General features: G+C 43.1%; 1 pseudogene; it reads right to left on the reverse strand.

The window, feature by feature from the left end:
- Window positions 1–11,165: 11,165 nt before the first annotated feature.
- On the reverse strand, window positions 11,166–11,282 carry LOC126100665 (5S ribosomal RNA; annotated as a pseudogene).
- Window positions 11,283–11,521: the final 239 nt, after the last annotated feature.

The following is an 11,521-nucleotide window of genomic DNA, read 5'->3' on the forward strand; positions in this document are numbered from 1 at the left end:
TTGACAAAGGATTTCTAATTGATTCTATATTTCGAGATTTCCAGAAAGGTTTTGACATTGTACCACACAAGCGGCTCGTAGTGAAATTGTGTGCTTATGAAATATCGTCTCCGTTATGCGACTGGTTCCGCGATTTCCTCTCAGAGAGGCCACAGTTCTTAGTAACGCAAGGTAGCGTTATAAGCCCTCTATTGTTCCTTATCCATATAAACGATTTAGGAGACAATCTGAGCGGCCACTTAAGTTGTTTGCAGGTGATGCTGTCGTTTATACTTTAGTGAAGTCATCGAAAAATCAAAACAAATTGCAAAAAGATTTAGAAAAGATATCTGTATGGTGCGAAATTTAGCATTTGACCCTGAAAAATGAAAAACGTGTGAGGTAATCCACATGAGTGCTAAAAGGAATCCGTTAAATTTCAGTTATACGATAAATCAGTTAAATGTAAAGGCCGAAAATTCAACTAAATACCTAGGAAGTTCAATTAAGAAAAACTTAAATAGGAAAGAACACATAGAAAATGTTGTGGGGAAGGGAAACCAAGGACTACCTTTTATTGGTAGAACACTTAGAAAATGTAACAGATCTACTAAAGAGACTGCCTACAATAAGTTAGACCGTCCTCTTTTGGAGTAGTGCTGCGCGGTCTGGGATCCTTACCAGATAGAATTGACGGCGTATATCCAGAAAGTTAAAAGAAGGGCAACATGTTTTGTGTTATCATGAAACAGGGGAGAGAGTCACGGACATAATACAGGAATTGGGATGGAACTCATTAAAACAAAGGCGTTTCTCGTTTCTCCGTGATCTTCTCACCAAATTTCAATCACCAACTTTCTTCTCCGAATGCGAAAATATTTTATTGACGCCGACCTACATAGGGGAAACGATCATGATAATAAAATAAGGTAAATCAGAGTTCGCAGGGAAAGATACAGTGATTAGTTTTTTCCGCGTACAGTTCGAGAGTGGAATAATAGAGAGTTATTATGAAGGTATTTCGATGAAACCGCTTTCAGGTACTTAAGTGTGATTTGCAGAATATACAGGCAGACGCAGATGAAGATGAATTCTCATGAAACGGTACTATGAGAATGCTCTGCAGCTCCCAGAACAATTCTTCTTCTATTACAGGAAAATCTTCCCCTTTATAGTACAGAGTAATCCTCTTTCGTGTGGCTACTGCTGTATTTGAAGCAGAAAGAGCGCCAGTACACCCGCGACTGTCCTCTGGCAGAAACAAATCACGTCCCATTCGCGGCAGTCTCTGGCGCCGCACTTAACGTGCTGGACAGCGTAGATAATTCCCACGAACAAGAGATAAAACCTGACAGCATGCAATTATAACATTAGTGGTAAACTTCTCGAGGCTGACACATCGTTTAGATACACAAAGAAGAAACTCAGGGGCGAAATGAACTGTCCCGAAAAGTGTTGTCTGCATTTTACGGAAAATTAATCAAAATACACATGCGTGTGAGAGCAGAATGAGCTGTGTCTGTTACGTTGATTAAGTGGGGTAATTTATTTCGTGTCAGAATTACATTTTACGAGGCAGATTTATTTTGGTCATTCTGTACCACTGAACGGTATCAGGTGGGACAGGAAACACGTAAAATCTGTATCATAGAAAAAGAAGGGAAGAATACGAATTAGGAGCAACTGTAGTACAAATGACAATGAAACAAAAAAGTGCAAGCTACTTATTTATGGAATAAATGAAGAAACTGTTCAGTCAATGAAATGTGTGACTGGTTGCAATGTTTTTCCTCATTCGTAAGCACCAAAATAATTTGAGACGTTTCAAGCTATAACGGATGAAGTAACGTAATGCATCTACTAGGGAATCCAAACACAAGATATTAGTTCAACCTATTCCATAGTACTGCTCCTGTGTTTAGCAGTCCTCTAACATGCCTCAGAGCAGACACCGAAGTAATTCAGAAATGCATTGGTAGGACTGAAGCCGTCTGCTATAACCCACACAAAACAGTTATTAAAATGAAACTTCCCTCCGCCATCCACTGTAAAATAGCCAGAAGACTATATGTGTGTCAGTACAGATGAAGAGTGCACGCGAAATCAGTCCAAATTAATATACGACGTTGATAGGAAATATCATACCTATATCCTGAATGAATCGATATATCCTGAAACAATTTGCATTCCTTCGAATCCCTATGTTTATGGTTGAGTGGTAGTTTTCGCTTTTCAGTCATTTGGTAACTGTAAAGCGAGCAGAGGTAATGTAGAACGTCCTATAAACAGTACATATCAGCCATCGTAGGTACTTGCAGCTGCCACATATCGACATACACGCTATTTTCGTAACGCTATCCTCAATACGACGCCGACCGCTTTCTCTGTGTACTACAGAAGTAAACGAACGTGTTAACTCGCGCTTCCTAGCATAAATCTAGCTTTCACCGTATTCGAGCCGGCGTCGCTGCTTTCCCCTACGATAAAACGAGTGAATGACATAGACAGATGGAAAGGAATAAGCATTCTCTGCCGGAGACACCTCCGTCTGTCCACGTCAGACCTTCCATGCTGGCAACACGTCTTCACCTCCCAACCACGCAGACGAGTTCCAGCGGCAGGAGAAGACCAGAACAGCCTCAGGTACTCATCTGTTATGTCGACATGTCTCATTTAGGATAAACACACGAGGAGTATGATACAGGTTTTCGTTGAATTTCGTATACTGGTAGAGAAAAATGGTGCATTCGTCATATGCAATGGGTAATATCGCCTCCTTTGGGTTCTCTAATGTCTAAGTCCATTTGAATGATGATATTTTGGTCTCATCCACATCATCATCATCATCATCTAGGTGCATTCGTCATATGCAAAGGGTAATATCGCCTCCTTGGGGTTCTCTAACGTCTATGTCCATTTGACTGATGATATTTTGGTCTCATCAACATCATCATCATCATCATCATCATCTACTAGAGTCAATCCAGTCCGGACCGTAATTATAACCAACCTAACCAAGCTGAACCTGTGGTATCTACCTTCAGCGGGAAAATTTTGTGATAATTATCCCACAGAAACAGGATTTTAGAGGAGTTTAGCAAATTGAACCTTCGTAACGCGGCATTTGACATTAATGACTTAATTGGAAAAATTAATATGAGATGTATGGTTTAAAGAACTGATCAAATTTTAAATTTGTCTGTCCTTTTATGGCTATGAATTCATTTTTTATGACGATCCATAGCAACGAATTATACTGAAAAATATTTGAAAACTCTTATCACAGTAATAAGTTTATTTTGCTGTGTCATTGGTGCTGTTCCCCTACAATGAAAGGTACAGCCAGCATACCAGTTCAGTGTACTACATTACCCTTATAATGCCGTAATACAGATGTTGAGAAACTTTCAGAGTTGTTTCCAGCTGGAAAAGGTACCATTCCAAAAACAAAAAAACAAAAAATTTGTAACAATAAATTTTCCTATTAGAACCTTCACGGTGTTTGCATGACATATCTATCACGTTCAAAATCAGTAAGCCTCCGTTGTCAGACACAATGGATCTTAAGACGTTGCGTACATTTCACGTAATATCTGGTTAACAAATAGAGTTGTCTGAAAATGGTTTTCTCCAGCTTTAAGAGCTCAAGAATCCGTGACTTCGACAGGAAGAAAAACATTTTACACTATCTGATAAAAGTATCCATGCAAGGGTACTGACAGTTTCGTTTTATACGATTTGTCACTTGGCGTCTCAATGCGTGGGTCATATTGAATCTCACTCTTTTGCTGTTATGAGGAGCCTGTGGAGGAAGGATGACCGGAAGAATGCGTTTTTTATTATAAAATGATACCTTTCTCACCCATCTTCCATACAGTAAACCCCCTAAACTGACGAATTGATGAATCACTCTGTTTTGAAAGTTCCACGGAGAACCAGAGAATCAACACAAGTACGCATGAGCTATGAAACATTTAGCAGTCTGGTAGTTGTTGGGCTATGGGTAAATGCAGTGTGTGTCAGCGATGTTCTGGTCCTTTCCAACAGTGTTATGCAGCAGTTGTCAGTGAGTGACGGTACTAATTCCCCCCACCACTTGGTAAGGACATGCCGTGGGAGTTTGCTACCGGGAAGGCACTTTAATTTCGGTCGGTGTGTGGTAAGAATGGGACTGCATCTTCCTTGAGCAAGCTGATGTAGTTTGGGGTTAGGCATTCACCTGATGTTCCGACATGTAGCTGCTTTCGCTAGGTTTTCGTTTGGAGGTAAAATTCAAAAATTGGAAATTTGTGGTAAGGTCTTATGGGACCAAACTGCTTACGCACTACTTAATCTAATTTAAACTAACTTACGCTAAGGACAACACACACACCTATGCCCGCGGGAGGACTCGAACCTCCGACGGGGGGAGGTAAAATTCAATAATTGTTTTTCGGTCACACTTTTGTTTGTACACTATATAATCCAAAGTATCCGGACACCCACAAAAACATACGTTTTTATATTAGGCGCGCTGTGCTGCCACCTACTGCCAGGTACTCCATATCAGCGACCTCAGTAGTCATCAGACATCTTGAGAGTGCACAATGGGGCACTCCGCGGAAATCACGGATATCGAACGTGATTGGGTGTCACTTGTGTCATACGTCTCTATGCGAGATTTCCACACTCCTAAACATCCCTAGGTCCACTGTTCCTTATGTGATAGTGAAGTGGAAACCTGAAGGGACGAGTACAGCACAAAAGCGTACAGGCCGACCTTGTCTGTTGACTGACAGAGACCGCCGACAGTTGAAGTGGGTCCTAATGTGTAATAGGTAGACATCTAACCAGATCATCACACAAGAATTTCAAACGGCATCGGGATCCACTGCAAGTACTATGACGGTTAGTCGGGAGGTGGGAAAAATTCGATTTCGTGATTGAACAGCTGCTCATAAGCCACACATCACGCCGGTAAATGCCAAAGAACGCGTTGCATCGTGTAAGGAGCGTAAACAAGGGACGATTGAACAGTGGAAAAACGTTGAGTGAAGTGACGAATCACGGTACACAATATGGCGATCAGATGGCAATGTGTGAGTATGGCGGTTGCCCGGTGAGCGCCATCTGCCAGCGTGTGTAGTGTCACAGTCAAATTCGGAGGCGGTGGTGTTACGGTGTGGTCGTATTTTTCATTGAGGGGGATTGATTCAAATGGCTCTGAGCACTATGAGACTCAACTGCTGAGGTCATAAGTCCCCTAGAACTTAGAACTACTTAAACCTAACTAACCTAAGGACATCACACACATCCATGCCCGAAGCAGGATTCGAACCTGCGACCGTAGCGGTCACACGGTTCCAGACTATAGCGCCCAGAACCGCTCGGCCATTCCGGCCGGCGGAGGGGGATTGCACCCCTTGTTGTTCTGTGTGGCACTGTCACAGCACAGGCTTACATTGGTGTTTTAAGCACCTTCTTGCTTCCCACTGTTGAAGAGCAATTCGGGGATGGCGATTGCATCTTTCAACACGATCGAGCACCTGTTCATAATGAACGGCCTGTGGCGAAGTGGTTACACGACAGTAACAACCCTGTAATAGACTGGCGTGCACAGAGTCCTGACCTGAATCCTAAACAACACCTGTGGGGTGTTTTGCAACACCGACTTCGTGCCAGGCCTCACTGACCGACATCGATATGTCACCTCAGTGCAGCACCCCGAGAAGAATGGACTGTCATTTCCCAAGAAACCTTTCGTGACCTGACTGAACGTATGCCTGCGGGAGCGGAAGCTGTCATCAAGACTAAGGGTGGATGAACACCATATTGAATTCAGCATTACCGATGCAGGGCGCCACGAACTTGTAAGTCATTTTCAGTCAGGTGTCCGGATACTTTTGATCACATAGTGTAGTTAATCATGTAGTTAATCAATGTTCATATGTAGAATGCGATTTTGGTTAGGTAGACTTAGTCTTTGAAAAGATGCATCCCCATGTGGTCATAGATCTATCAGCGTAGTGTTTCGTGCAGTGATTTATTCCTAAATTAAAAACGTATTTGTCCATAGAACCTAAAAAGTCATTTTCATTCAATATTCGTGTGATTTTAATGTGTTCTTTAATGTTTTGGTCTAGCTCCTTTGTCGGTAGCTAACACCACGTGGCACTTTAGTCAAAGCTCGCCTTGTGTTGTTTAAATGAAAAAGTAGTCGCCTTCAGCGGATCTCATTTAGTTACTTCGGGCACGACTCTTTGGGAATATTTTATCCGTGTTAAGGAACTATCTGCCATTGGTGAACACGGCAGTGTAAGCAAAGCCTGCCACGCCTGCATTCAGAGAGCAATACTACGCTTCGTATTGTCACAAGCAAAATTATGGACCAGACGAATACCGACTTTCATAATATATTTCTCCTCATCTTACATTTATGTAACTTAAGTCTTCTTCATCAATTCAGTATATAACAGATAACATGCATAAGCTCATCTGCCGTTTCTCTAATGATTCAGATTATAAAAGTTTAACACCCATAGATCTCTAGTAGATCTGCGAGACTCTGTCATTATACTTGTTATCCATTCATTCTGTTGTGCGTATTTGTATAGATTAAAGACAATATGTGGCTTAAAAACAAATAAAAGGTCGTCCCTTGTGAACACTGAAGCACTATCATTTTTTAATACCTCGTATATCCAAATTTCATCTTTCCCTGTAGGTTAACATGTCGCAACCACTTAAAGAGTACTTCAAAAGCAAATGAAATTAATCACTGCAATAAGGTATTATGTCACCCCATAAATCATTACTTAGCTTTAGCTCATGTGCTATTGAAAGTTACGCACAGAATGGCATTAGTGGGCCAATTTAGTTGAAACAGATTCAAATATTTTACATATCAACATACCTCACACGAGTTCTGTGGCATATACGTATTATTACGTGATTATACAGGATGTCAGGGGTATATAGGCAGGTATTTCCTTTGAGGGCTAAGGACGGCGTGCTGAACAACATAACATCATCAATATTTACTTCATTTGCAGACTAATAATTGTAGCTATTACGAGCAGCATGCTTTTACTTCCCAGTACTACTGGCACAAGCCAGGCATTAATGCTCACTTTCCCTTGAGCAGTAGGTCAGATGTTGAAGTTTGGATGCTTGGTCGCAAAGCTGTTAGTCTATCCTGACAGGCGTAGTCCACTTCCCAGCGCATTTACAAGCGTACAGAAACCATCAGGCAGTGGATTATGTGGGATGTTTAGCGGGAAGACCGCTAGATACAGAGAAAACAACTAACACACTGAAGTTGAAACATCCTTATTTATCGTACTACTTCTGCCACCCCCCCCCCCTTTCTTTTATAATTACGAAGCAAATTTCTCTTATTGAACACCTCCTTTTATCTGGACACATATTAGTCCACATGAATATGGGTGTATCCACCATTCCCCTTTTATGAAAGCTTTAATTCCGCTGGGAACACTTTCAATTAGGAGTACATTTTTCCTCGAGAGCCAAAACCAGAGAAGGTAGTGATGTGGGGCACTGGGTTCTGGCGCGCAGTCGAGTTTATAACTCAGGTGTTCCGTAGGGTTCAGATCGGGACTCTGTGCAGGTCCATCCATTTCAGGAATGTTGCCTAAACCCTTCCCTCCAAGATGCGCTTCATGAGAGGGTGCAATTATCGTATCCAAACTGTCCCTCTACTGTACGCAGCACGTCATGTGGCAATACGTGTCCGTATTCTTCGGCGTTATGCGTTTCCTTAAGTACATAAAGGACACCGCTCCCTAACCACGAAAAACACTTTTGTACCGTTACACCACTTTTTCCATACTTCACTGTTGGTGCTACCGATGGTGGTACGTAATGTTCTCCAGGCATCCGCCAAACGCAAATCCTTTCATCCGAGTGCTACAGGATGTAACGTGATTCATCTTCCCAAATTACTGATTTCAAGTCATCCACTTTCCAGAAACGTCACTCTTTACAGCACCTCAAGTGTCTCTGCACATAATTGACTACAGAAATGTGTGGCTTGTGTGGGTGTTACTTTGTGCTCTTCTCGTGTGATTTCTTACAAGGACCCCCCCTCAATGCCAGACGGTCCGTGCCCTTCGGGTTGGATTGTGTCTGTTGGCTTTGTTAGGTGGCCTTCAGTGACTAGCCCACGTTCCAAATCACTCAGCTCTCCTGACCCAACCATTGTGTTATTACTGCTTTTCTACTAACAACACAAGACAATTAATAGGCTTCCACGAAAACGCACTCATTTCAAACTGCCAATATTCCGTTAACTGCTCTTCTAAGTATTACCGGTTTTTGCGAATGAAGTGCCGCGCGTTTTACTGGGTGCCACTGGCAATTTGATGTGAGGTGGATGCTGATTTAATTCGCATCAGGTGTCCACTGAAAAATTCAGTCCAGTGAACCCATTCAAAATAATTACTTCTGCGTCTTTTACGGCTATACTGGGACCGCACCAACGCGTTAAAAAAGAAGAAATAAAAGAAAAGGACACATCCTTATCTTTTATCGTGGGGATCCGTTTGTGGTACGGGCTTACAGCCTTCATGGCCTGCTCATTAATGCAGCCCTGAATACGGCCAATCCATCCATCCCGTTTGTCACCTGTTATCATACTCCGTGCTAACAGTTGCAGTAATCTCCACTGGACACAGAATAAGATTTTCACTCTGCAGCGGAGTGTGCGCTGATATGAAACTTCCTGGCAGATTAAAACTGTGTGCCCGACCGAAACTCGAACTCGGGACCTTTGCCTTTCGCGGGCAAGTGGTAGAGCACTTGCCCGCGAAAGGCAAAGGTCCCGAGTTCGAATCTCGGTCGGGCACACAGTTTTAATCTGCCAGGAAGTTTCATATCGGCGCACACTCTGCTGCAGAGTGAAAATCTCATTCTGGAAACGTCCCCCAGGCTGTGACTAAGCCATGTCTCCGCAGTATCCTTTCTTTCAGGAGTGCTAGTTCTGCAAGTTTCGCAGGAGTGCTTCTGTAAAGTTTGGAAGGTACGAGACGAGATACTGGCAGAAGTAAAGCTGTGAGCACCGGGCGTGAGTCGTGCTTCGGTAGCTCAGTTGGTGGAGCACTTGCCCGCGAAAGGCAAAGGTCCCGTGTTCGAGTCTCGGTCGGGCACACAGTTTTAATCTGCCAGGAAGTTCCACTGGACACACTTTGCTACACGGATACGCTGTGCATGCCTGTACAGTTACTATTCTAACATTGCAATCGAAATTCCATGATACAAAGGCACGTCAGAAGCCTTTACATACAGTTAAAATACGGGTTGACTCAACCAATCATCTTCATTCATTAAATAATAGTCGCAGAGCTAATTTTCATGGCAAAGAAGATCAACGTCCATACGTTTCACATGCGGTGAAATTAATACAAATAAGCCCTTGCTAAAACCATATCTGATTATTTTGTTCTTGCTAGAAAGTTCATAAGCCTATTAGCAACATTTTCTAAACGAAATTAATCCATAATTTTTGTGGCACGGCTGCATGTCGATTTTATTCCTGCGACAACAGTGCTTAGTGACTTCGTGTAACAGTTTTAAACAATAACCACACTGAGCAAAAAATATACAAAAAAATGATAATCTCTGTCCACAAAATATATGTACATGTCATTTTACAACGCAGCGTCAGGGTGCGGATTTACCACAAGGAAATACGGCTTGATTTCTCATCTGCAACTGTATTCGTAACGTAGTTGTGTGGTGCGTAGCGGTGGTTGCCTAGTGCACTTGATTTCTCATCTGCAACTGTATTCGTAACGTAGTTGTGTGGTGCGTAGCGGTGGTTGCCTAGTGCACCAACATATCACATCTCTGCACCATCCGAAATCAGTCGCAAATGGTGAGCAAGAAGGACACCTGTACAACTCGTACACTACAGAACGTCTTAAATTCTGTCAGTACGATCACTACAGGAAGAGTACGAGGGAAGAGTTTAAAATATCGTTACTCGTCGTAGAACGTTTAGCGTTTGATGCTTAAGCGGTCTGTAATACTTAATATCTTTATGGTACCATCATATAGTGTAGCCTTTTCAGCATTTCTCTAACGCTCTCGTGTAAAAGAAAACCAAACAAACTCCAACCTACCATAGCGCTCTTCTTCCAAGCTCTCCAGTAGTACCACTTATTAATCGTACCACATCGGCAAACAACAAAAATGGTTCAAATGGCTCTGAGCACTATGGGACTTAACATCTATGGTCATCAGTCCCCTAGAACTTAGAACTACTTAAACCTAACTAACCTAAGGACAGCACACAACACCCATTCATCACGAGGCAGAGAAAATCCCTGACCCCGCCGGGAATCGAACTCGGGATCCCGGGCGTGGGAAGCGAGAACGCTACCGCACGACCACGAGCTGCGGACAAGGGGCAAACAACACTCAAGACCATAAAGACTGTATTGTATCTTATTTTGTGAATTAAGTTACAATGTAATCAAAGTCTTTCTGGGATCAGCTTTCTCCACAGCGAACTTATGTGAACGTTCCACCTCATATCTGCCCTTATTGATAACTTTCAGCACATGACGGTTGTAACTAAATTTTGTAACTCACAGACGGTAGTCTGCTTAAACGATAGTGGAGTTTGTAGCGTAGCTCCAGAACTAATCGTGGCCCATTGGTTTTGAGTCGAGTGGAAGGAATGAACAAAAAAAGACCTAGAAGGTTCCGTGACAAGCTAGGCTGCGACTTCGTGGACTTGCGCCACAGGGTTGAGAACTGTAGGGCCGCCTAAATATGTCAGTTGTGCACTACACGTCAGAGGCTGCTACTCAGCAGCTGACTGCGTGTGGAGTGCACACAGTGCTTTTTTAGATTAGGCGACTATTCATCAAATTCAGATAATGGTAGCTGTAAGAAATCCAGAAGTATCAGTGTAAGACCGAAAGACTTGCCTCCGACAGATGAAAGTATTAAAATCCTAATGGTAAACTGCCGAAAGTTAGTTTAGCACTCCGTCTTCAGGCCACGAGTGGCCCACCAGGACCATCCGACCACCGTATCATCATCAAGGCGGATGCGGATAGGAGGGGCGTGGGGTCAGCACACCGCTCTCCCGGTCGTTATGATGGTATTCTTGACCGAAGCCGCTACTATTCAGTCAAGTAGCTCCTCAATTGGCATCACGAGGCTGAGTGCACCCGGAAAAATGGCAACAGCGCATGGCGGCTGGATGGTCACCCATCCAAGTGCCGGCCACGCCCAACAGCGCTTAACTTCGGTGATCTCACGGGAACCGGTGTATCCACTGCGGCAAGGCCGTTGCTCAAACTGCCGAAACAATGCCAACAAAATTCCAGAGTTTGAAGGGCTCATGAAAAGCAGGGAAACTCATATAATACTAGGTACAGAAAGTTGGTTGACACCTGGAATTGACAGCAGTGAGATTTTTGGGAAAAATGTAAGTGTATATCGAAAGGATTCGCAATTGGGAAATGCAGGAGGCGTATTTGTTGCATCAGACAAGAAATCAGGTCCATCGAGATAGAAATTGAGGCTGCATATG

This window comes from Schistocerca cancellata, chromosome 1 (genome assembly GCF_023864275.1).
Source record: "Schistocerca cancellata isolate TAMUIC-IGC-003103 chromosome 1, iqSchCanc2.1, whole genome shotgun sequence".
Taxonomy (NCBI): Eukaryota; Metazoa; Arthropoda; class Insecta; order Orthoptera; family Acrididae; genus Schistocerca; species Schistocerca cancellata.